The following is a 26,814-nucleotide window of genomic DNA, read 5'->3' on the forward strand; positions in this document are numbered from 1 at the left end:
GGAAGTTCTTCCTAATGTTTAGGTGGAATCTTCTTTCTTGTAGTTTGGATCCATTGCTCCATGTCCGCTTCTCTGGAGCAGCAGAAGACAACCTTTCTCCCTCCTCTATGTGACATCCTTTTATATATTTGTACATGGCTATCATATCACCCCGTAACCTCCTCTTCTCCAGGCTAAACATGCCCAGCTCCCTTAGCCGTTCCTCATAAGGCATCGTTTCCAGGCCTTTGACCATTTTGGTTGCCCTCCTCTGGACACGTTCGAGTTTGTCAGTGTCCTTCTTGAACTGTGGTGCCCAGAACTGGACACAGTACTCCAGGTGACGTCTGACCAGAGCAGAATACAGTGGCACTATTACTTCCCTTGATCTAGATGCTATACTCCTATTGATGCAGCCCAGAATTGCATTGGCTTTTTTAGCTGCCGCGTCACACTGTTGGCTCATGTCAAGTTTGTGGTCAACCAAGACTCCTAGATCCTTTTCATATGTATACAGTGATATACAGTGGTACCTCAGTATGCGAATGGAATCCTTTCCGGAGCCCTGTTTGCATCCTGAACAGAATATAAGACGCAACTGCACTTCTGCGTGTGCGTGGGTCACGTTTCACCGCTTCTGCGTGACGTCATTTTGACCGTCTGCGCATGCGCGAATGGCAAAACCCGGAAGTAACACGCTCCATTACTTCCAGGTTGCTGCAGAGCGCCACCCAAAAATCCTTATCCTGAAGCGTATTTATCCTGAGGTTTGACTGTAGTATATAAAGAGCAGCATGTAGCTCTCTTATTACCCTGGTGGATGGGTCACACTTATTGATAATAATGTAATTTAGTGTAAAAGGAGTTTTTGTTTTTGTTATTTGCTATTGAACCAAGCAAAAGTTACTTTTGCATTTCTTGAATGTGTGGTCTCCCCAGCATGCCTTCTGCAGCCCAACTAATCTGAGAAATAACCAACATGTACACCATGTTAAGCTTTCTGGAGGAAAAGGTGTTATACAAGTGTGTGGGTGTGTAAAAGCAGCAAAGCCAAGTCCAGGAGCAGGGTCCCCAAACCCAGTTCTGAAGTGGGGTGTGGGTTGGGAGGCAGCAATTTAATGTCCTCAGTGACATTGTGGAAAACATGCATCGTGCACAAGAAGCCCAGGGACTCTGGCTCATGGGCTCCCAGAATAGTTCTTTGCCCTTTCTCCCCAAATATGCAGCTCTGCCCCCCCCCCCCCCCGCCACCATCCCTCCTTCCAGGAAATATTTCTTGGGCAAAGGGAGCAAGCGCCTCTCACGCTCTCCCTTATCGATCCAACCGAGTGCGTTCCTGCCCCGAAATCTGGAAGCACATTAAAGAGCACAACCATTTGCCGAAGCAATGTCAGCTGTCAGCCTTCCAGTGCACTGCCTGAGCCGCAGAGAGCATTCTTCCGCCTTTGGCGTGTCAGAATTTATGGGGCCCTTGGCAAGGCATCAGAAGCACGTTCAGCCACTTACAGTAAAATCAAAGGGGGACGGAACAATGAATATGAAGTCAGGTTAAAGCACCTCATTACAGGAACAAATTGTTCATCTGACATCCAAATAATGGAATTTATGCCCAGGCAGGTTGGAGCCAAACCACCTCGCGGCGCGTCTCTCTTGTCTACTCAGGAGCGGGGCCAGAGGAAGATGACGGGATTGTGGCCGTTCCCAGTTTGGATGTGATGGCATCTCTGGGGGAGAAAAAGGATGCAAAGGCAAATAGGGAAACAAACAGGAAGCTTTCCCTCTGGATTCCATGGGACTTACTTCTGAGTAAACGCCTGAGTAGAGCTGCCTCTCTTTTGGGTTTTTGTGACCCCTGTGGCTGCTTATAGGGGCTGGCAAATTCTGAGCCTTGGAGGAAGGATCTGGTCCTTCCAAGCTGCCTTGGGTTTCCCCCCAGTCCCCCCCCCCCCGAGTCCCCTGCCTGCCTGAGAAGGTCACTCACAAGCCTTGCATTGCTTTGAGAACATAAGAACGTGAGAAGAGATCTCTGGATCTCATCCAGCCTCCTGTTCTCACTGTGGTCAGCCATGATGGGAACCCCCCCCCCCCAGTGGAATCCCAGAGGGCTCCCTCCCCGCCTGTGTTTTCCAGAGACTGACATTCACAAGCACCTGCTGCTTCCAGACCCTGGATCACCTTGGCCGCCTCCAGCTTGTGAACATCTTCTTCAACTGCGGTGCCCAGAATTGGACACAGTAGTCCAGGTGTGGCCTGACCAAGGCAGAATAGAGCGGGACTCGGACTTCCCTCGACCTGGGCACTCGACTTCTGCAGATGCAGCCTAGAATAGTGTTTGCTTTCTTTGCTGCTGCATCACACTCTGGGCTCATGTCAAGCTTGGGGTCATCTCGTCCAACCCCCTGCAATGCAAGAATCCAACGGAAGCATCCATGGCAGACGGCCCCCCAACCTCTGCTTGGAAACCTCCAACGAAGGAGAGCCCACCACTTTCGGAGGGAGTCTGTGCCACTCTCGAACGGCTCAAACCTGCTGGACTGGCATCCTTTCCCTTGATGCTTCTGGGAAAGAGAGAGACCCCCCCTTGCCCCCTCTCCCCCTCCCCTCCAGACTGTCCTCTTCCTGACTGACCCTGCCAGCTTCCTCCCGATGAGCCGCTGCCCCTGGAATGCCTCTTTCATTAGGTGTTTTGGGGAGGGAAGGCGGCCGATGCCAAGAGGGCCCCACACTGAGGACTTTATTAGCTTTTTAATTTTCTGTCTGGGTGCCCTCGCTGAATCAAGCTTCCCGCAGCTGTTGGGATTTATTAACAAAGTCTCCCCCATTGTGTCCAGCCGGGGCCCCCTCCTGCTTTTCTTAATAAAACATTTTTTTAAAATGAGCCTCTTCTTCAAAAGGATGATAGGGAGCCATTAAGATAAAGATACTTTGTCTGCCTCTCTAATGAGAAATGCCCAGGGATCCTATCCTGCCTGGGGGCAGAGGGGGCCTGGGCAACCTGAAGAAGGACTTACTGTCTCCTGTCTTTATATGAGAACCTAAGTGCTTCCTGGCTCAGACGTAAATGGGGTCACCTTCTCCAACATCCTGCTCTGACTGGGGCCAAGCCGGTGCTCTTGGTGGCTCTTGATGCTCTCGTCTCTGGAGGGCAGAGGCCTCAGGGCTCTTGTTCTTGAGTCTCGCTTGCGGGTTTCCCATTAGGGCATCTGGTTGGCACCTGTGAGAACAGTATGCTGGACTAGATGGGCCATTGCTGTTGGTGTTGACCTTGAAAGCCCTAAACGGCCTCGGCCCAATATACTTGCAGGAGCGTCTCCACCCCCATGGTTCAGCCTGGACACTGAGATCCAGTGCCGAGGGCCTTCTGGCGGTTCCCTCAGTGTGAGAAGTGAGGTTACAGGGAACCAGGCAAAGGGCCTTCTCAGTAGTGGCACCCGCCCTGTGGAACGCCCTCCCATCAGATGTCAAGGAAAGAAACAACTACCTGACTTTTAGAAGACATCTGAAGGCAGCCCTGTTTAGGCAAGCTTTAAATGTTTGATGCATTACTGTATTTTAATATTTTGTTGGAAGCTGCCCAGAGTGGCTGGGGAAAGCCAGCCAGATGGGTGGGGTACAAATAAATTATTATTATTATTATTATTATTATTATTATTATTAGCCTAACCCAGCAAACTTTTCTTAGGTTCTTATGGCTCTGGCAAACACTCTCGCTTCCTGCGGTTTCAGAGCATCGTCATCCTCTTTTAAAGGCATCCAAGTTGAAGGCCACAACTTCCTCCAAAATGACCAAGGGCCAAGATGACCAAGGGTCTGCAAGCCAAGACTTATGAGTAGAGGTGTGTTTAGCGTGGAACAGAGGAGACCAGGGGGAGATAGGACAACCAGCTATCTTAAGGGCTGTCCCATGGAAGAGGAAACAAGCTTGTTCTCTCCTGTTCCAGAGGGTAGGATGCAAACCAATGGTTTCAAGTTACAAGACAGGAGACTCCAACCAAACTCCAGAAAGAACCTTCTGACAGAAAAAGCTCTTTGAGAGGGGAACAGACTCCCTTGGGAGGTTGTGGACTCTCCTTCCCTAGAGATTTCTAAGTAGAGGTTGGAGGGCCATCTGCCAAAGATGCTTTAGTTGAGATTGCAGGGGTTGGACTGGATGACCTTTGGAGGTGCCTTCCAACTCTTATGAGTCTACGAGGGCCCTCCCTCCTGCTCCTGCTGCTCTCAAGTGGCTGGATCCGCCTGGCAAACGGGAGCCAGCTGGACGACTTCTCTGCACCGGCCCCGGTGGCGGCGGCTGCGCAGCGAGAGCCGTTCCAGTGAGCTCTCCTGCCCGTCAAGAAAACGCTTTCCCATCTGTAGGAAGCAGGATGTGCAGCCCTGAGGAGCCAGATCTTGTTTCGGAGATCAAACAGGCTGCCTTTGCACAGGGCGTGGGGCTGATGTCAGCGTCTGGCGTGCTGGACCGAATCTCCCTGGTTACGCAGCTGGACCGGAATCGGGCAGGTCTGCCTCTGAACTCATTAAGTTTTTACAGCCTGCTCTTCGGCGCAGCGGCCCCTTCCCCTCTGCCAAGGAGCAGGAGGCCTGGCCAGCCTGCAGAAGCGCTTTCCCCCGTGTGAGAGCAGCAGGTCCACCTGGCTTCCCCTCGGCCCTCTTTTGCTGCTGCTTCCTTCTCTCGGGATGCCTCTGGATGGGCAGCGGTTGTGCGGACAGGATTCAGCTAATCCAGGTCGTGCAATGGAAGCTGAGAGGGAGGACCAAAGGGAGAGGTGGATGGGGGCTGGGTGATTTCCAGGGGGTGGGCAAACTGCTGCTCCCACCTCCACTCCAGGGCAGCTGCCAATAATTCAAAGCCTGGCACTGGGTGCCACACAAACCCCCTGTGATTCCACCAGCGGCCTCCTTCTCTGCAGAGGAGGCAGACCTCTTGCCGAAACACGAGTAGGTTCTTTGCTTTGGTCCTATCTGGTCTGTTTGCTTTCTTTGGAAGGCAGTTCTGCTGGACTTCCGTTTCAGGGCCCATTTGTGCAAAACGTAAAACAAGACCCCCATTTGCAAGGGCACCCCCAAACCCGGGAGCAGCAAGCAACAGACACACAATTACACCTCGAACAATATCAGCAACGATGGGGGGAGGGGGAATCCTCAAGGAGTCCCCGCTGTCCCTTTTGTGGTAAATGCTACGATTGTCTCCCGTTTGGAATTGATTTTCTTTTCTTTGGTTCTTAATTGCTGGAGGATTCCGTTCTGCGGACTCCTCTGACAGCAGGATTTAAGGCCTGAGCGAGGCAAACAGCCTCCCACACCCCGTGTCAGAATTTCCAAGCCCTCCCTCCTGAGTTTACAGCCTGCACCACAAAGCCAGAAAGCCATCCATCATTTCTCTGCCAGAGCGGCCTGGAGTTCTCCTCTTAATCCACATCAGAATATCAGAGAGGGGGCTGCGCGGCCGCTTCTCCTTAACCCCCTTCCAAATAAACAAGGCTTGAAAGGCCCAGCACAGCTCAAAGGCAACCTTTAAATGATACCATCAGGGACTTCTGGCTAATATCTCTTTGGGGTGCAGGGGGCAGGCATGGCTTGCAAGCCAAACGGGCTTGTTTTGCTCAGGAGGAAATGCCACTCCTCTCCTCAGATCCTCGCCTCCCCCAAAAGCCTGTCTCTGTTCTTGGAAAGCTTGCAGGCCAGGGTACCATGGAGCTTGGAACCTCCTTGGGTACCGAAGGATGTCACCTTCGAGATTTGTGCAGCTTATCTGGCATTGTTGCTTTTTTGTAACGTTTTAACAACTATGTCTTAGGGACGTGGGTGGTGCTGTGGTCTAAACCACAGAGCCTAGGGCTTGCCGATCAGAAGGTCGGCGGTTCGAATGCTGCGACGGGGTGAGCTCCTGTTGCTCGGTCCCTGCTCCTGCCAACCTAGCAGTTCAAAAGCACGTCAAAGTAAAAGTAGATAAATAGGTACCACTCTGGCGGGAAGGTAAACGGCGTTTCCGTGCGCTGCTCTGGTTTGCCAGAAGTGGCTTAGTCATGCTGGCCACATGACCCAGAAGCTGTACGCCGGCTCCCTTGGCCAGTAAAGTGAGATGAGCGCCGCAACCCCAGAGTTGGTCACGACTGGACCTAATGGTCAGGGGTCCCTTTACCTTTTTAACAACTATGTCTAGTTGTTTTTATAGCATGTTTGTAAATTGCCTAGAAGTACCGGTACTTAATCACCACCACCACCATCATGGCTGCTTCCAGGCTGGATTACTGCCATGTGCCTTGTCTGGGGCTTCTCTTGAGTCAGGCTTGATCCAGAATGCTGCAGCAGGATTGCTGGTGGGAGGGAGGCCTTGTCAGCATACAGCACCTGTGCTCAGAGGTCTGCACCACCTGCCAATTTGCTACAGGTTTCAAGGTGTTCCTGTGAGTATACAAAGCCCTAGACAACTTGGGGCCGGTTAACTTGTGAGATCACTTTGCCCCACATGTGCCCACTCAACCGCTTCGCCTGGCGAAATTGGCACGGCTACAGGAGCCTCAGAACACCTATTCTGCGCTTATAAGAACTCGATTGTTTAGTGTGGCAGTGCCTCCACTTTGGAACTCCCCGCCTGTTGACACCAAGCAGACACCTTCACTGTAGCCTTTTCGGCACCTGCCCAAGCCATTCTTGTTGGCAAGCCTGTCCATATCCTTATAAACTTGAGGTAATTGTGTTGTTGATGATGATCATAGAATCATAGACTTATGGAGCTGGAAAACACCCTGGGAATCATCTACTGAGCAGGGGTCAGCAAACGTTTTCAGCAGGGGGCCGGTCCACTGTTCCTCAGACCTTGCCTCACAAATAACCCAGAGATGCAAATTCCTATGCCCCACAAATAACCCAGAGATGCATTTTAAATAAAAGGACACATTCTACTCATGTAAAAACATGCTGATTCCTGTCTGTGGGCCAGATTTAGAAGGCGATTGGGCTGGATCCGGCCCCCGGGCCTTAGGCTGCCTACCCATGCAGTGTAAGGATCACAACTTGCACACCGCTGGCAGAAAGCCGTTCAACCTCTGCCTGAAAACCTCCTGTGAAGGAGGGTCCACCGCCTTCCAAGGGAGTCCGTTCCACTGTCAAGCAGCGCTTAACAGTCAGAAAGCTTAGTTGGAATCTCCTTCCCTGGTGCTTGAACCCATTGGCTTGGCTCCTGTGCTCTGGTCTCAGCTAAGAAAGAAAGGACCCACAGAGCTGAAGAGATCTTGGGAGCCTCCTCTGTCTAGACCTGCAGATAACCTCCCAGACCTTTGGGGCTTGCATGCTTGGCCACAGAGGAAGTGATCTGTCCTCCCGCCAGCAGGGATAGACACCCCCCCGCGCCCGTCACATTTTCCAGGCCAAAGCCATGATAAATATCAAAGAGTTGCGATGCAACGGACTGCTTGTTTGTTGCCGAAGAAAAGCCGTTTTGTGTCGGAAACAATGTGGGGATTATTCAAGGCCATTTTGTCATGCCAAATGTGGGCACCCTCCCTTCTGGCTTCGCCCTCTCCTGGCACCCGCAGAGTCAGGAATCCTCCTGCGACCAGCCCCCAGCTCCACCAGGTAGGTGTGGGTCTCAGTGGGTTATAGCAGGAGACACTGGAAGCCCCCTCCCCAATTTAGACGGTGCTCCCTTCCCAGCTTGAGGCCTGACGCATCTCCTCGTATCTGGAGACGGAGCCCAGAAGCCTATTAATCATTTGCATTTATTGGTTGTCTTGTCTTTCTTTCAAAGCTGTTCCGTGCCTTTCCTATCAGATCTCTGCAAGTGGGGCTGTCAGATAAGTAGCTGGGGGGGGGGGAGGCTGGTACCAGGGCTTCAGGAGGCTGGTGAGATATGTTGCCACGGGAACTAAATAGCTAGACAATTGCTTCTGGGTAGAGGACCCTTTTGAGAGCATCAGCTCCGGATCAGGCCCAAAGGGAGCCCATCGCAAGAATCACCCACACTTCCGCTTGCCTTGTGCCTAGAAAGTGTGGGTCCAATGGTATATTAATTTTAATCTTGGGAAAAGTTATGGAGGGAAGACTTAAAATTTGCAGCATGCTGTACATTGAAAGAAAACTACCGTATTTTTTGCACCATAACACTCACTTTTTTCCTCCTAGAAAGTAAGGGGAAATGTCTGTGCATGTTATGGAGGGAATGCCTACGGGTGGCATGCCTACAGATTTTCCTCCTCTAAAAACTACGTGCGTGTTATGGTCGGGTGCGTGTTATAGAGCGGGGGAAAACGGTATATGAAAATGATGTCCCATGGGCCTTAGGTTGCTGAGCCCTGTTCCATCACATGCAAAAGGAAGGATGCTCCAGCCAGGAGGAACAGGAAGTTTTGACTGGCTGGACCAAACATTCCCCCGCATGTCTTCTCTAGCATTGCAAGGAATGTTGTACTTGACTGCCTCTCATGGATCACGTCCCACGCAGGTGGCAGCAGCTGGACCCGCCACCAACCCTCCTTTGATGGGGGTGGAGTGTGGCATGGAGCCATCCATGGCAACATGTTCCTCATTGTAGCAATGAAATTGAGGGTGACTGCTATCTTTTTAAAAAAAATAACTTTTTATTCAAAATTAAAACAAAACACATTATCCAGAAACATATCATCCTTATTCCCCCCCCATTTTTCCTCCCTCTCCCTCCCTCCCCCCACAGAACCCACCCACCCCCACCCACCGACTTCCCTCAGTTCCAGTCTTTGATTTCTCTGAAAATGCTGTTTTCTGCATGTTACACAGTTGTATAGATCCTCAAACTATTACAGATAGGTAGCCGTGTTGGTCTGCCATAGTCAAAACAAAAAAAATTCCTTCCAGTAGCACCTTAGAGACCAACTAAGTTAGTTCTTGGTATGAGCTTTCGTGTGCATGCACACTTCTTCAGATACCTCACTTCTTCAGATATTTAGCTGATTGTTATCAATAAAAAGTTTGTGAATGTTTATTCAAAACCTGCCAAGGAGTCCAGTTCGCTTTGCTGCATCTTCAAATACTTTGTAAAGGGTTCCCATTCATCTTTAAAGTCACAGTTCTCCTTGTCCCGTAGCTTATAGGTCAGTTTTGCCAGTTCTGCATAGTCCGCCAATTTTTCTTGCCATGATTCTTTAGTTGGGGTTTCTCCGTTATCTTAATGCCAATGTCTCCATGGGAATAATGGCAGAAGAGGCACCCAAGAAGGCAGGAGAGGTGGGCAGTTCTGCACTCGCTCCTGAACCCCACATGTTGCGCTTGACCAGCTCCTGTCCCCCGAAGGGGAGCTTTTCCGCAGAGGCCGGTCTGAGGTCTCCGGTGAGTCTTTCCAAAAGGGCATTTCAGTGAGCGGCCGCAGCGAGATTTGCACACGCCGCGACAGGCCAGGAATGCAAGAGCTGAGCCATGCGCACATCTGGGCAGGCCCAGAAAATGTGCCTCCCAGATGTGTTCTAGCAGCAAGCAAACTTCACGGTGCGTTAACTGCTTCCAGGGACTTCAAGGCCTCTCTGAGGGCTCTAATCAAATCCGGATGGCTTCCCGATTGTTTCCTCTGCTCTACAGTCGGAGATAGGAAGATGTTCAGAGGCAGGGAGCTTTCCTCTGGGGCCCCAAAGCAAGCAAGCTTCCATGGCAGGTCAATGGAAGGCGCTCTCTCTTCCCAGGTCCAGGTGCCAGAGAGAGCTGAGGGGGCTTTGCTTCCAAGACCCCAGGTCCTCTGCACCATCGTCGTCGTCGTTTAGTCGTGTCCGCCTCTTCGTGACCCCCTGGACCAGAGCATGCCAGGCACTCCTGTCTTCCCCTGCCTCCCGCAGTTTGGTCAAACTCATGCTGGTAGCTTCAAGAACACTGTCCAACCATCTCATCCTCTGTTGTCCCCTTCTCCTTGTGCCCTCCATCTTTCCCAACATCAGGGTCTTTTCCAGGGAGTCTTCTCTTCTCATGAGGTGGCCAAAGTCTTGGAGCCTCAGCTTCAGGATCTGTCCTTCCAGTGAGCACCCAGGGCTGATTTCCTTCAGAATGGATAGGTTTGATCTTCTTGCAGTCCATGGGACTCTCAAGAGTCTCCTCCAGCACCAGAATTCAAAAGCATCAATTCTTTGACGATCGGCCTTCTTTATGGTCCAGCTCTCACTTCCATACATCACTACTGGGAAAACCATGGCTTTTACTATACGGACCTTTGTTGGCAAGGTGATGTCTCTGCTTTTTAAGATGCTGTCTAGGTTTGTCATCGCCTTTCTCCCAAGAAGCAGGCGTCTTTTAATTTCGTGGCTGCTGTCACCATCTGCAGTGATCATGGAGCCCAAGAAAGTAAAATTTCTCACTGCCTCCATTTCTTCCCCTTCTATTTGCCAGGAGGTGATGGGACCAGTGGCCATGATCTTCGTTTTTTTGATGTTGAGCTTCAGACCATATTCTGTGCTCTCCTCTTTCACCCTCATTAAAAGGTTCTTTAATTCTTCCTCACTTTCTGCCATCAAGGTTGTGTCATCTGCATATCTGAGAACCAGGCAGAGGGCCTTCTTGGTGGTGGCGCCTGCCCTGTGGAATGCCTTCTCATCAGACGTCAAAGAGATAAAGAACTACACAACTTTTGGAAGACATCTGAAGGCAGCCCTGTAGTGGGTAGTTTTTAACTGTTGCTGTTTTGCTGTTTTTATATGTGCTGGAAGCTGCCCAGTGTGGCTGGGGCAACCCAGCCAGATAGGCGGGGTACATATAATAAAATGATTGATCTTATTATCTCTGCTGCCCAGGGACTTAGCCATGAAAGTGACCCACACCCTCGGCCTTAAGAACCCAAGAAACTCTCAAAGACGCACCATGGGTCCAGAGAGCTCAGTATTTTTGGAGAAGCAGAGAGCTGGCTGGGCAGAGGCTCCGAAGCCAGAGCACAGACGTTGACTCCCAGGGGCTCAGGCAGTTTTGGCACCCCAAATGCATGTTTTGAGGGGTTTGGACCCCCCTCAATTTCCAGGAGACATTCAGCTCCACCCCCTGGCTATTTGTGACATCGCATGCATGACATCAGGATGTCGTATGACATCACACCGCCCCCCCAGCCCAATCTTCTGGAGACGCTGGCTATTTTAAAAAGTCAGCAATTCTTCTAAATCCCAGTTGCTGTTGGGAATTCTGTTGCTTAACTAACTATGTTGTTTAGTAGTTTAGTTGTGTCCGCCTCTTCGTGACCCCCTGGACCAGAGCACGCCAGGCACTCCTGTCTTCCACTGCCTCCCTCATGCTGGTAGCTTCAAGAACCCTGTCCCACCATCTCGTCCTCCGTCGTCCCCTTCTCCTTGTGCCCTCCATCTTTCCCAACATCAGGGTCTTTTCCAGGGAGTCTTCTCTTCTCATGAGGTGGCCAAAGTCTTGGAGCCTCAGCTTCAGGATCTGTCCTTCCAGTGAGCACTCAGGGCTGATTTCCTTCAGAATGGAGAGGTCTGATCTTCTTGCAGTCCATGGGACTCTCAAAGGTCTCCTCCAGCACCATAATATAACTAACTCTACTCATAATTTAATTCCGTGCAGCCCAAGCTGGTCTGCGGCCTGTTTTGCTGTCCTCCTTAGAGCCGTCTCAGGGGAAGATGCCCAGCCTCTTTGCGCCTCAACAGCCTCCCCCTCCTCGCCCTGTTGGGAAGAAGAGGGGCCAAGGGAGTCCCAGGAATAAAGCTATTTTCTCCCCCCCCCCAACAGCCTCACAGATGCCTCCCTTAAATACCCCCTGCTTTGCAAATGCCATAAAGCCATTTAGAGGCAAATGGGTCCCCTCCTGCCTCTCTTTGCCCGGGCTCATTAGCTAAGAGGAGAAAACCCCTTTTCATCACAGGGATAACAATGCCCTTTTCTTCCCCGGCCTCAGCTAGGCTTCATTTGGGCTAATACACATTTACAGCTGTGTTGGGCGATAGAAGGTCTCCTGTAGTTTTATACAGGCCATTTTATTTAACCTGCTATAAAATCATTAACAAGTTGTTCACTGTTAACTGTCCCAAGCATTTATCTTGTCCTTGGGGGTGAAGGGGTTGCGCGGGAGGTTTTTTTTTGGGGGGGGAGCAGATGGTGCTGTAAAGGAGAGGGGAGGCCTGTTGGGGCTACAAGGGGGTGGCGAGCTCCAGGACTCCCCTTCCTTCCTTTCAGGAATTCATAAAGGCAGAGAGTTGCAGGGTTGGAAGGGATCCCCAAAGGTCATCCAGCCCACCCCCTGGCTATGCAGGAATCACATCCCTGACAGGCGGCCTGTGATTCTACAAGCACAGCCTTCTCTGGTCTTCTTAGACACCTGCTTATAAGTGATCATCATGAAATACAATAGGCCCACAACTTATACGGGCGTTAGGTTCTGGGGATTGTTCCTAAAGCCAAAATCACATACAGGGGTACCTCAGGTTACATACACATCAGGTTACATACGCTTCGGGTTACAGACTCTGCTAACCCAGAAATATTACCTCGGGTTAAGTACTTTGCTTCAGGATGAGAACGGAAATTGCGCTACGGTGGCGCAGCGGCAGCAGGAGGCCCCATTAGCTAAAGTGGTGCTTCAGGTTAAGAACAGTTTCAGGTGAAGAACGGACCTCTGGAACGAATTAAGTACTTAACATGAGGTACCACTGTATTGTCAAAACACACCTGGTTCAGGGATGGGTGGGAATGTCCAGGTCATGTCCCCAAGAACCCGGCTCCCTTTCCATTCGCTTTAATTTTTAAAATATTCTTTTGCCACGTTTTTAAAGCTGGATACACACAAGCTAATTGCGCATAAGTTTCAGGCTTACTGTAAATAAAGAAACATATAATCGAGATTTGAGATTGGATGAGAAGCTGCAATTAGTGTTCTGCTCAAAAGTGGGGCACCCCTGCCTTTAGTGCCCCCCCTCTTTGGCCAGGGGGCCGAGCCCAGCCACCCCTGGCAGTTCTGCTTCCTCTCTCCTCCGCCCTTCGCCAGACGCATCTCCCAGGTGCCCTGAGAGAGATGGTGTGCTGGAGAAAGGGATCAGCGCTTGTAATCTCTGGGCGAATCCCCCCATTATCCACTGAACTAATTAACTGCAGGGCTCAGCCGAGGGGGGAGCATTGTGAGGAATGCCACCCCCGGGAGAAGCAAACACCCGCACAGATTCCGGGGGGCAGAGAATGCTGGCAAACAGCCCCGGCCCCATTCTCCTCACAGGCTTAGCAATATTGGAGCCGATTCTTCCCCCCACATTAATCTGAAAGATCAATGCAGACAAAAGGGGCCTGGGCTCAGGATCTGTTTGCCCAGGGCACAGCTGTGTCAATCTGCAGGGAGAAAGGAGAGCCTCTCGGTCAACAGGCCGCCCGGCTCAGGTAGCCCCAGCAGCAGCAGCAGTGGGGTGAAGAGGGGCCAGGAAGCCAAAGGCCACCCCCGGCCAGAGCCTGCTGCCGGCTCATCCCTTGAAGCACTGGACAAAGAGACAAGCGGAGAATGCTAGCGATCGATGAAAGAGATGGCACCTCCGACTCATGGGCATGCCATGAAGCCGAGGGTTGGAAGATTCAGGACTGGTCAGAGGAAGCCCTTCTTCCCTCACCACACAGTTAAACTGTGGAACTCCCTGCTACAGGAGATAGGGATGGCTGCCAACCTTGTTGTTGTTTAGCTGTTTAGTCACGTCCGACTGTTTGTGACCCCCTGGACCAGAACATGCCAGGCCCTCCTGTCTTCCACTGCCTCCCGCAGTTTGGTCAAACTCATGCTGGTAGCTTCGAGAACACTGTCAAACTCATGCTGGTAGCTTCGAGAATACTGTCCCACCATCTCGTCCTCTGTCGTCCCCTTCTCCTTGTGCCCTCCATCTTTCCCAGCATCAGTGTCTTCTCCAGGGAGTCTTCTCTTCTCATGAGGTGGCCAAAGTACTGGGGCCTCAGCTTCACGATCTGTCCTTCCAGTGAGCACTCAGGGCTGATTTCCTTAAGAATGGAGAGGTTTGATCTTCTTGCAGTCCATGGGACTCTCAAGAGTCTCCTCCAGCACCAGAATTCAAAAGCATCAATTCTTCGGTGATCAGCCTTCTTTATGGTCCAGCTCTCACTTCCATACATCACTACTGGGAAAACCATGGCTTTTACTATACGAACCTTTGTTGGCAAGGTGATGTCTTTGCTTTTTAAGATGCTGTCTAGGTTTGTCATTGCTTTTCTCCCAAGAAGCAGGCGTCTTTTAATTTCGTGAATGCAGTCACTATCTGCAGTGATCATGGAACAGTTCCCCCAGATCATTCTGGTGGCCCTTTCTGAACCTTTTCCAACTCTGCAATATCCATTTTGAGGCAAGGTGACCAGAACTGTACAGAGGATTCCAAATGCGGTCACACCACGGCTTCCTAGAAATGGCATTGGCAGTTTATCAGAAGGCTCTTGGGTGGAAGGCCTTGAAAAGGCCCAGCTGAGAGGAGAACCACTCCATCCAGGAGGCCTTCTTCTCTCCCAGGTGGACCACTGGGCTTCCTCAGGAAGAGGGTCCAGGAACTACGTCAATCTGGCATCCTGGCCACAAGGAACGAAGTTCGCCTTTCGCCAGGAGGCGCCATGTTTGTCTTTCAAGCTTGTTTCGCCCATGATATATGGCTTGGTTTAGAGACAGTAAATCATACATCTTGAGCCTATTAATGACTTCAGCAGCCCCTTGAAAACACCACCGGGAAGATTTTCCAGCTCAGGCAGCCCTATTAAAGAAGTCGTGACATCATGTCTCTCCTGGGCTCCTGACATGGAGGAGGAGGAGGAGGAGGAGGAGGAGGAAGACGGCCAGGGATCTCCCTTTCGCAGCAAAGCCCAGCCATAAAATCTGGCACCAGAGCTGTTAAACCACGACTGCTGCTCATGCCTCTCTCCCTGCTGAGAGGATGGCTCTGTGGGGAAGCAGGACCCTTGTCAAGAGCAGAAGGGGGGCTTCAGGGACCTGGCCAGGACAGCCCACCTTGGCTGAAGGCTGGCCCCACTTGGGAGACCCTGGCTAGAGCATCCCTGACAGGTGGCCACCCAACCTCTGCTTAAGAACTTCTAAGGAAGGAGAGTCCACCACCCTCTGAGGGAGACTGTCCCACTGTCAAACAGCTCTTATCACAAGGAAGTTCTTCCTAGTGTTTAATTGGAATCTCCTTTCTTGTAACTTGAAGCCATTGGTTCATGTCCTACCCTCCATAGCAGCAGAAAATAAGCTTCCTCCCTCCTCCATGTGAAAGCCCTTGAGATATTTGAAGATGGCTATCATCTTCTCCTCTTTTCCAGGCTCAACATCCCCAGCTCCTTCAACCATTCCTCATCAGGCTTAGTTTCCAGACCCTTGATCATCTTGGTCACCCTCCTCTGCACACGTTCCAGCTTGTCAGCATCCTGCTTAAATTGTGGTGCCCAGAACTGGACTCCAGGTGGGGGTCTGACCAAGGCGGAATAGAGTGGGACTATGACTTTCCTTTTATATGCCTGTTGTCTTTGTCCATGGAGTTTTCTTGGCAGGAATACTGGAGTGGCTTGCCGGTTCCTGCTCCAGGTGGATCATGTTTGGTCAAAACTCTCCACTATGACCTGTCCATCTTGGGTGGCCCTGCATGGCGTGGCTCATAGCTTCTCTGAGTTATTCAAGCCCCTTCGCCACAGCAAGGCAGTGATCCGTGATAGCTTTTTGAAGCAACCAACAACATGAGTTTGACCAAACTGCAGGAGGCAGTGGAAGACAGGAGTGCCTGGCGTGCTCTGGTCCAGGGGGTCACGAAGAGTCGGACACAACTAAACGACTCAACAACATGACTTCCCTTGATCTGGACACTAGACTTCTGTGGATGCAGCCTAGATGTGCTGGTCCCTGGGGGGGGGGGTGTTACCGTGTGGCTTGGTCTGAGTCCGGTCCTGGGTCGAGGGTCTGGAGGCTGTCTGACAAGGGCGAAGCGGGGTCCAAGGCAAGGAGCCGGGCATGGTCAGGAACTCCAGAAGAGCAGGTCAGGTTGCTGGCAGGAACAGGTTTCCAGCGATGTTGCTCCCGCAACCTGGGATTGGGCTGACTGGCCTTTATCTCCTCTGGGGCCTAGGGCGGTCCCGGCCCACAGGTGACTCGCCTCTCCTGGCCTTAAGGCGAGCACTCCTCCTGAGAGAACTTAGTTCCCTCCGCCTCTCTGCCCTGAGTCTCTGCAGCTCAGGAGAGGCTGGAGGGTTACTGGACCCAGGGGCAGCTTCCCCTTCCCCTGACAGGGCTGGGAGAGGAGCACCTGCAGGCAATGGGTCCTTGATCACCTCCAGAGCCAGAGCGGATTCATCTGGTGTCTGCTCCTGAGGATCCGGCACAGGTGTGGGCCCTTCAGATTCAAGCCCCTGCCCTGGCTCAGCCAGCCCTGGAGGCGGGGACTCCTGTGCAGGCTGGGATTCTTCCGGTTCAGCTTCTGAATCAGATTTCCAGGCCATCACACTAGAATAGCATCACTTTTTTCTTGCTGCATCAGATTGTTGACTCACGCTAAGCTTGTGGTCCCCCAAGACCCCTAGATCCTTTTCAAGCCAGGTGTCCTCCATCTTATATTTGTGCAGCTGGTTCTTCCTGCCTAAGTGCAGAACCTGACATTTGTCCCTAGTGAAATTCAGTTTGTTAGTTTGGGCCCACAATCATAGCTACTTAGTTGTTTCTAAATAGTAGCTTCATAACCCAGAAGAACTCTTCTCCCATCCATCTCTATTGCTACATAGAACTCCCTCCCCTCAATTTTCTGCCCACGTTCAGCATTTTGCCAGCTGAAAGCGCCTTAGCAGGGCTGTCCCCATGGATGTCCAAGGTAAACAGGCTGGATCCTTTGCTGGATTTGTGTTCTGGCAGTAAAAAGTGGGTTGGGTGGGGGGCACAGGTGCCAAAAGCTTTGGGGAGGGGGCAAGTCTCAAGGAGAACACAGAGCGCCTGTTCAGGAGGTCATGATCACCGTCTGCACTTTAATTCTGACCTCACTGTTTACAGTCCTCCCCTCCAACTATATAGATCTGCCACTCACAATTAGGGATGTGCGTGAAGTTTGCATTTTTGCAAAATCACTTGTGGAATATCACATAATTTGCTCTTTCGCGTCCTCATAGAAGCAAGTGAGGTTTTGTGGGTGTTTGAGGGATGGCAATGCCCTGGACTGTCCCATAATTCATGAAAGATGTTTTCAGATTTTTATTTTTATTTTGAAAACCTTTGCCCATGATAATAAATCCTGCCCTGTTAGCTTCCCTTTATGCAACTCATTTCCCTTCCAAAGCTGGTTTCCAAATGGACTGAGGCGCTTGCACCCGCTTCCTCATCAGTTCAGGTTCCGATTACGGGAATTAAGTGCTCAAGGTCTCTTTCCCTCTTCCCTCTGTCAAAGGGAGAGCCCTGGATTTTCTGGAGGGGGGAGCCGGGCGGGAAAACTACGCAAACCCAAACGTGGTATTGGTTATGCAGTCAGGATTCCTGCTCCAAAGCACACATTGAAGCTTTTGAAAGCCTTGGGACATCTTCTGCAGGCGGGGGCACAGGGAGGAAAGAGCTTCACAAAGAATGAATGAAGCAAGACAAACTCTCTCAGAAAGCTCTTCCTCTTAGGATATAGTTCCGTTCCACCTTGGGTTGGACTCGATGGCCCTTGTGGTCTCGTCCAACTCTATGATTCTATGAAAAGGAGCAGGCATGACTGGTGTGTCACACGCCTGTTTACTTCCAGCACTTGCTGGGAACTTCCGTTTGTGAATAGCTTTTGTATTTCTGCTGTTTTGCTGGAGACGAAGGGAAGCAGACATGTTTTCCTTTGTTCCTGAACTATGCTGAATAAATGCTGTGAGAAGATATATTTACTCTGATGCCACATGATCCAGAAGCTGTACGCCGGCTCCCTCGGCCAATAAAGCGAGATGAGCGCCGCAACCCTAGAGTCGGCCATGACTGGACCTAATGGTCAGGGGTCCCTTTACCTTTACTTTACCAATATCTGGAAGGAGGAGCAAGCCTTCTTTCTGCTGCTCCAGAGAATAGAAGCCGAACCAAAGGATTCAGGCTGCAAGAAAGAACTTTTGGAGAGTGAGAGCTGTTGCACGGTGGAAGGGTCTCCCTCGGAAGGTGGTGGCCTCTCCTTCCTTGGAGGGTTTGAAGCAGAGCTTGGACGGCCGTCTCTCAGGGATGATTTAGCCGAGGTTCCTGCATTGCAGGGGCTGGACTGGATGACCCTTGGGGTCCCCTCCACCTCTATGATTCTAAGCCTTCCTTGGACTCTCAGCACGACCTGTTCTTGGCTAGATGGGCCTGTGGCTTGACTCCGCTCAGCAGCAGAATGCAGCTCTTCCTGTCAAGAGTGCGTGCAGGAGCTGGGCCCTGTGACCAGTAGAGCTTCGCAGGACTGGGGCCTTCCTAAGTTTGTTCTGGAGTGGTAACTCGCAGCACCTGGTGGCTAGAGCCGGAAGGGATATAAGGTCAGCATTTCCCTTCGGCTCTTTGCCACAGCAACACGTTTCCTGCCTCACTGCCTCACTGGCTCCTTGCTTCCTGATCCTCGGACCTCGGCTCCTTGACTCCTTGCTTCTCGACCCTCAGACCCTTGACTTTGTGACTCCCTGCTTCCTGACCCTCGGACCCCTGGCTTCTGGACTCTCATTCCTGCTCCCACCTTGCCATCTTGCCCCTGGTCCCAAAGTCCTCAGCCGGGACTTTGATCACCCGTAGACCGGACCGTGACACTTCCTGTCCTTGGGGGAAAGAATCCCATCCCTTTGGCTCCCTCTCTGCCGACAACCAAATAAGAGCCCTCCTGAAGGTCCTTTCCCCTACCAGGGTTTTCTTGTGTGAGTTTCTTGTGGCTGTTTAGCTGCTCTCTCTGTGCAAAGGTCAGAGGGGGCAGGGCTTCTGTTGAGGTAGGTGATTAGCTGTGGGAGGAGCTTATCAGAGTTTGATCCATATTTTAGATTTAGGGGAGCTAGTCTCAAACATTTGTTGGGGGAGACCTAGGTTTTTTGGGGGGGATTTATTTGTCCTGTCTCCACACTTTTAATGATAGAGGACCACTGTAGTCACCCCCAACGACACGTTCTCAAGATGGAGGGTGAGGGAACAGCTGCAGTCGCCTGTGGTTCCTGCGCAATGTTTGCCATCTTGCCAAAGGTTGCAGGCAGCTTTACCTGCAGCAATTGCATGTTGATTGCCCTCTTAAAAGACAAAGTCCAGCAACTGGAGGAACGTGTAGCTACGCTCCAAAGAATTAGAGACCTGGAACTCTTCTTGGAAGCAACAGAGCACACCGTCTCCACCAAGGAAGAGACAGGGGACTCCCCTGAGAAGGTGGCTAGTTCACCAACACAGGAGCCAGATATATGGAGAAACGTGACTCAAAGAAGTAGGAGGCCCAGGGTTCGCTCTGATTGTTTAGAAATACGCAATCGCTTTGAGGTCCTTTCCCCTACCATGGAAGACGAAGAGCAGACTCCATTTGAGGATCTCTCCCTCATTACAGTCGATCAGGTATATGAAGACGAGCAGCAAAGTCAGTCCTCAGGGAATGTGCAGGCGACCTTGGAACGGACAGCTCACAGAAGAACCCCGACCAGACCTAAGAGGAGGCGTGTGGTGGTGATAGGGGATTCCCTACTGAGGGGAACAGAAGCAGTGATCTGTGGGCCTGACAAGATGTCTCGGGAAGTGTGCTGTCTCCCCGGGGCTAAGATCCAAGATGTAACTGAACGACTGCAAGGAATCATAAAACCCACTGACAAATACCCCTTCCTCTTGGTTCATGTGGGAACCAATGACACTGCAAGCAATAGCCTCCAGAAGATCAAAAGAGATTACGAGGCTCTGGGCAGGAAATTGAAGCAATTAAATGCACAAATTGTCATCTCATCTGTCCTCCCAGTTGAACGACGTGGCCCAGGGAGAGAGGGAAAAATAGTGGAAGTGAACAACTGGCTTCGCAAATGGTGTAAACAGGAACGGTTTGGATTCTTAGATCACGGACTGCAGTTTCTTGAAGATGGACTTCTGGCAAGCGATGGGCTGCACCTCACAACGGTTGGGAGGAATGTGTTTGCAAAAAATCTCAGAAACCTCATCAGGAGGGCTTTAAACTGACTAATGTGGGGGAGGGAGACAGTGCTCCTGAAGGTAGGAGTCTATCAATTGATGAAGATGATCATCCAAATGTCATAGACCGAATGGAGCAAAGAGCATGCAGACCTAGTGGTGGGAGGAAAAAATCCTTAAATAAGAGACACGGGGGAATGATTAATGGACTTCAATGTCTGTACACTAATGCGCAAAGCATGGGAAATAAACAAGATGAGCTTGAGCTCCTGGTACAGCAAACTAAATATGACATAATAGGAATCACTGAAACCTGGTGGGATAAATCCCACGATTGGAATGTAATAATGCAGGGATACAATCTATTTCAAAGAAACAGACCAGACAAGAAAGGAGGAGGAGTGGCGTTATATGTCAGGGATGTGTATACCTGTGAAGAGATCCAAGATTTAGAACCTCAAAGCCAAAGTGAGAGCATTTGGGTGAAAATTAAGGGAGAGAAGAATAACAGTGACCTCATTGTGGGAGTTTACTATAGATCCCCAAGCCAAACGGAGGACATAGATGATGCCTTCCTGGAACAGATGGCCAAGCATGCAAAAGGAAGGGAGATAGTAGTAATGGGGGACTTCAATTACCCTGATATTTGTTGGATGTCAAACTCAGCCAAGAGCATAAGGTCAAACAGATTCCTCACTGCCCTTGCAGACAACTTCATTGTCCAGAAAGTGGGAGAAGCAACAAGAGGAACAGCCATTTTAGATCTGGTCCTAACCAATGTTGATGACCTGGTTAGTGGGGTAGAAGTGGAAGGATCATTAGGCGCGAGTGATCATGCTCTTCTGAAGTTTACTATACAGCGGAAAGGAGCAGCCAAGCATACTAGGACTCAATTTCTCGACTTTAAGAAAGCCGACTTCATAAAGCTTAGGGAAGCGCTGGGTGAGATCCCATGGACAGTAATACTAAAAGGAAAGGGAGTTCAAGATGGCTGGGAGTTTGTTAAGAGGGAGATAGTAAAAGCACAACTTCAGGCAATACCAATGAGACGGAAACATGGAAGGTGCCTAAAGAAGCCAGGGTGGCTATCTAAAGAACTTTTAACTGAGTTAAGATTAAAAAAGGATGTGTACAAAAAATGGAAAAGGGGGGAAACCACCAAAGAGGAATTCAAACAAATAGCCAGCACGTGTAGACACAAAGTCAGAAAAGCTAAAGCACAAAATGAACTCAGGCTTGCTAGAGAGGTTAAAAGCAACAAAAAAGGCTTTTATGGGTATGTTCGTAGCAAAAGGAAGAACAAAGAAACCGTGGGGTCACTCAGAGGAGAAGATGGTGAAATGCAAACAGGGGACACAGAAAGGGCTGAACTCCTCAATGCTTTCTTTGCCTCAGTCTTCTCCGATAAAGAAAACAATGCCCGACCTGAAGAATTTGGAGCAAATGATTCAGCAGAGGAAACACAACCCAGAATAACTAAGGAGATAGTACAAGAATACTTGGCTAGTCTAGATGTATTCAAGTCTCCAGGGCCAGATGAACTGCATCCAAGAGTATTAAAAGAACTGGCAGATGTGATTTCAGAACCACTGGCAGTCATCTTTGAGAATTCCTGGAGAACAGGCGAAGTCCCCGCAGACTGGAGGAGGGCAAATGTTGTCCCTATTTTCAAAAAGGGGAAAAGAGAGGACCCAAATAATTACCGCCCAGTCAGTCTGACATCAATACCAGGGAAGATTCTGGAGCAGATCATTAAGCAAACAGTCTGTGAGCACCTAGAAAGGAATGCTGTGATCACCAATAGTCAGCATGGATTTCTGAAAAATAAGTCATGTCAGACTAACCTGATCTCGTTTTTTGACAGAATTACAAGCCTGGTAGATGAAGGGAACGCAGTGGATGTAGTCTACCTTGATTTCAGCAAGGCATTTGACAAGGTGCCCCATGATATTCTTGTAAAGAAGCTGGTAAAATGCGGTCTTGACTATGCTACCACTCAGTGGATTTGTAACTGGCTGACTGACCGAACCCAAGGGTGCTCATCAATGGTTCCTCTTCATCCTGGAGAAGAGTGACTAGTGGGGTGCCACAGGGTTCTGTCTTGGGCCCGGTCTTATTCAACATCTTTATCAACGACTTGGATGATGGACTCAAGGGCATCCTGATCAAATTTGCAGATGACACCAAACTGGGAGGGGTGACTAACACCCCAGAGGACAGGATCACACTTCAAAACGACCTTGACAGATTAGAGAACTGGGCCAAAACAAACAAGATGAATTTTAACAGGGAGAAATGTAAAGTATTGCACTTGGGCAAAAAAAATGAGAGGCACAAATACAAGATGGGGGACACCTGGCTTGAGAGCAGTACATGTGAAAAGGATCTAGGAGTCTTGGTTGACCACAAACTTGACATGAGCCAACAATGTGACGCGGCAGCTAAAAAAGCCAATGCAATTCTGGGCCTCATCAATAGGAGTATAGCATCTAGATCAAGGGAAGTAATAGTGCCACTGTATTCTGCTCTGGTCAGACCTCACCTGGAGTACTGTGTCCAGTTCTGGGCACCACAGTTCAAGAAGGACACTGACAAACTTGAACGTGTCCAGAGGAGGGCAACCAAAATGGTCAAAGGCCTGGAAACGATGCCTTATGAGGAACGGCTAAGGGAGCTGGGCATGTTTAGCCTGGAGAAGAGGAGGTTACGGGGTGATATGATAGCCATGTACAAATATATAAAAGGATGTCACATAGAGGAGGGAGAAAGGCTGTTTTCTGCTGCTCCAGAGAAGCGGACACGGAGCAATGGATCCAAACTACAAGAAAGAAGATTCCACCTAAACATTAGGAAGAACTTCCTGACAGTAAGAGCTGTTCGACAGTGGAATTTGCTGCCAAGGAGTGTGGTGGAGTCTCCTTCTTTGGAGGTCTTTAAGCAGAGGCTTGACAACCATATGTCAGGAGTGCTCTGATGGTGTTTCCTGCTTGGCAGGGGGTTGGACTCGATGGCCCTTGTGGTCTCTTCCAACTCTATGATTCTATGATTCTATGATTCTATGAATTTCTCTCATTCTCGCCCTTCAACCCAGATTCTTTGTTCTCTTCCATGGCTGTTCCAGGAAAGCTGCTCCAGAGCTTGAAGAATGAAGCCCCCTGACCACAGGAAATGCTGAACCTTCCTTACAGCCTAACCAGAAACCAGCCAGATGTTCCCAGCACTCGTAGGGATGCTGAGAACATCTGTTGGGACAGCTGAGGAAGGACGAACCAGACCAACTTCTCCCCCTCTGGTTCTGAATCCAGGAAAGTTTATGCCATCATAAATCCGAGCTTCCGGCCAGACATTTAGCAGAGAAAAATCCAGAAATCCCCTTTAGGGCAACACCCTTGGCCAAAATGTCACATAGCCATGTGCGAGCTTTTGAGCTCTCTGGAACTCTTCATCAAGCCTTTCACAGAAGCACAGAATTGTGAGGTTGGAAGAAGGGTTCCCATGGGTCATCTAGCCCAACCCCCTTCCCATCACCATAAAACTGTCGGCATAGTTTATGCCTTAAAGCTCCATGCCCGAACACTACTACTGTACTACTATCCTCCTCCTCCTCCTCCTCCTCCTCCTCCTCCTCCTCCTCCTCCAGAGCTTTCCCCCACAAAATCACACTCTCTGCTGCTGAATCAGAGCAAAGGGTAATCTGGGGAAATTCCCAGTTGCTGTTTGTTGTCTTTCAGCTCCAAAGAGTTGGTTTTCACAGGGAAAGCTTAGAGACAAAAAAAGGGTGGGTGGGGGGACTCGGAGCGCTCAGATACAGACTTCAAAGTGCATATGGGTGCCTGGAAAGGGGGGGGGGCAAACGATAAGTGTGGATGAGCCCTTAAGACCTAAAAACTGGCCTGTTCCTTCATCCAGGTCCTTACTGAGAAATAAATCAAGTGGACAGAGAAAAGATTTCCTCTTTCTCTCATAACACTGGAACTCACGGATGGCCAAGGAAGCTGAACGTTGGAAGATTATGGGCAAATAAAATAAAAGTCCTTCTTCACGCAGTGCACAGTTGAACTATGGAACTCCCTGCCACAGGAGGTGCTGAGGGCCACCCGCCTGGATGGCTTCAAAAGAGGATCAGGAAGGTTCATGGAGGAGAGGGGTGTCGATGGGCACGCTCTCCCTTCACACTCAAAGGCAACGGTGCGCCTGAGTCCCAGTTTCTGGAATCTGCCGAAGGGGAGAGGGCTCTGGGGCTCGGATCCTGCTCCCTAGTCTCCCCCAGGCATCTGTGAGAACAAGAGGCTGGACCAGCAGATGCTCTTCTGATGTTCTTGTGCATGTTATGCTCCAGAGAGAGGGAAGATGGAGTCTGCAGTCCCTTTCAGAGCAAGGAGACCTTCATCTCTTTCCAGCGCAGATTCCCCCTCCTTGGGCTCCCGCTTGCCCCTGATAAAACACAAGGTGCTTAAAGCCCCCCACCTTTCTTTTCCCAGGGCAGGTGCAGGCTGTGTGTGCAAGGAACATAAATCATTCTCATTCAGGACCCTCGCAGGCTTTATCTGGTTTTTATCAGCCTCAAAGAAACACCCAGGAGACCAAAAAGAGCAATTTTCTAGTTAAGCAGTAACTTATTCCTTTTCTCCCTGGAAATACGGCTCCTCACCCCCAAGTTTGGCTTGCTTGGGAAGAACAGTTTGTAAAGGTGTTGGGGAGCGAGGAGTTCCTCATCCACAGAAGGTTTTGGGGGCCAGAGATGGCCATGCCAGGGTCCCCAGGGGACGCAGAGCAAAATCCCAGGCCTCACTGCTGCTCTGCAATGCCCAGTTGATTTTCCTGGACACGGCAGGCAAGAGAGGGGGCAGAGCATTCTCCTGGCCCGGCTGTTTAGAGAAGAAGACATTGCACTCTGCATTGCGGGATCCTTTCCCTCTGCGAATCCAACAGCATCGGTGCTGGCAGGAGCAGTGACTCTGAGCACCGCCGGAGAGGCTGTGGGATTTTCCCAGGGGCCGCTCTGCTGTCTCAAGCAGGGACCTAGGTCCACAAGGCAAGCTCAGTGGAGCCATGGCCTGGCCAGCGTGACTAGCAGAGCCGAGTCCTGGTCGAGAGGACATTTTAAAGTATATTTTCTTATTTGTGAATTCAACAAGGGGGGAGGGGAGGAAAAAGCTGCAAAGAAAATACAGTGGGACCTTGGTTGTCGAACACCTTGGGACTCATACATTTTGGCTCCCAAACACAGTGAACCTGGAAGTACCGTATTTTTTGCTCTATAAGACTCACTTTCCCCCTCCTAATAAGTAAGGGGAAATGTGTGTGCGTCTTATGGAGCGAATGCAGGCTGCGCGGCTATCACAGAAGCCAGAACAACAAGAGGGATTGCTGCTTTCACTGCACAGCGATCCCTCTTGCTGTTATGGTTTCTGAGATTCAGAATATTTTTTTCTCCTTTTTTTCCTCCTCCAAAAACTAGGTGCGTCTTGTGGTCTGGTGCGTCTTATAGAGCGAAAAATATGGTAAGTGTGCTGGTTTGTGAATGTTTTTCGGTAGCCGAATGTCCAACAGGAAGCTCCTGCAGCCAATTGGAAGCCACACCTTGGTTTTCGAATGGTTCTGGGAGTCGAATGGCCACCCGGAATGGATTAAATTTGACAACCAAGGTACCACTGGACTGGCGATGAATGAACTCTGATTCCTGCATGACAGGCAGCTGGACTAGAGGACCTTTTTGGATTCTGTCCTTATTCCAAGCCAAGCTGAGCTCCTGTTTCCTGGCGACCCATAGATGCTCCACTTGGCCAGAGAGCAGGTGGTCTTTGGGAGCTCCTTCCTTGTGGGGGGAATTAAGAATAGCCAAACGAGGCAGAATTGCTCCTGTCAGCAGTAGGTCCAGTTCGGGGTGGGGGGCTTGCCTGTATGACCTCCTGGGTCTCTCTCCCCCCAGAGGATCTTTCTGACAAGGAGCAGGAATTCCTTGATATTGTAGGAAGTCGGAGGAAATGAAAACGGCACTGTTTCTTTTCACCCACATGGCCCTTGTTTTCACGTCTCTACCTCTCCCAATGCAGAGAGGGGTGGGGTGGGGTGGAAATCAAATAATTTTTAAAACCCCGCAGATGTCCGGCCTGTTTGATCTCGGGCCCTGAATAGAAACAAAAGAGTTTGAAGTCCCTGATTATGGAAAGGCTGTTGCAGAAGCAAAAGAGAAAGGAAGAAAGGACGGGAGGCTGAGAATATTTGGGAAGGGAAGTCGGGAAGGAAGGCTTCCGCCTTTGATCTCCCCATTGAGAGCGCTGAGTGGGGGCTGCTCCCCCTTTATCCCTCCCCAACCCCTGCTCTCGCCTCCTTCGCAGGGTCTTGGGAGCAACAGTCTACATTGTCCGCTCAAAAGGAAGTCACTTGAGATGAGAGCTCCATCCTTTTGATGGAAGAAAATATGATCCCAGCCTGCCTTTGATGGAGGCCCTTGGCAAGTCAAGGAGCCCTCCCCCCACTGCAACCAGTTCCCCCTCTTCTGCCCCTTCACACCCCTTCCAAATCCTCCTTTGCACCTCTGGACCGGCCCAGACCAGCTGACAGGTGGCATTTGCCAGAGCAGCCAAGGACCAGGCCACCCTGAAACCTCTCGTCTTCTCATCAGCTTGCCAGCCAAATTCTATCAAATGGTCAGAATGGCATTGCCAAGTCAGGCCAACTCTCCATCTGTACCAGTTTGCCATATTCCATTGGGGGACCAGCCAGCCTAATGCCCAGAAGTTCAGGGCAGCAGCAGCAGCAGCCCCAAAGATGACCTTTTCTGTGGCTGCAGTCGCCTCTGGGTTGTGGTC

This window comes from Podarcis muralis, chromosome 6 (assembly GCF_964188315.1).
Source record: "Podarcis muralis chromosome 6, rPodMur119.hap1.1, whole genome shotgun sequence".
NCBI lineage: Eukaryota > Metazoa > Chordata > Lepidosauria > Squamata > Lacertidae > Podarcis > Podarcis muralis.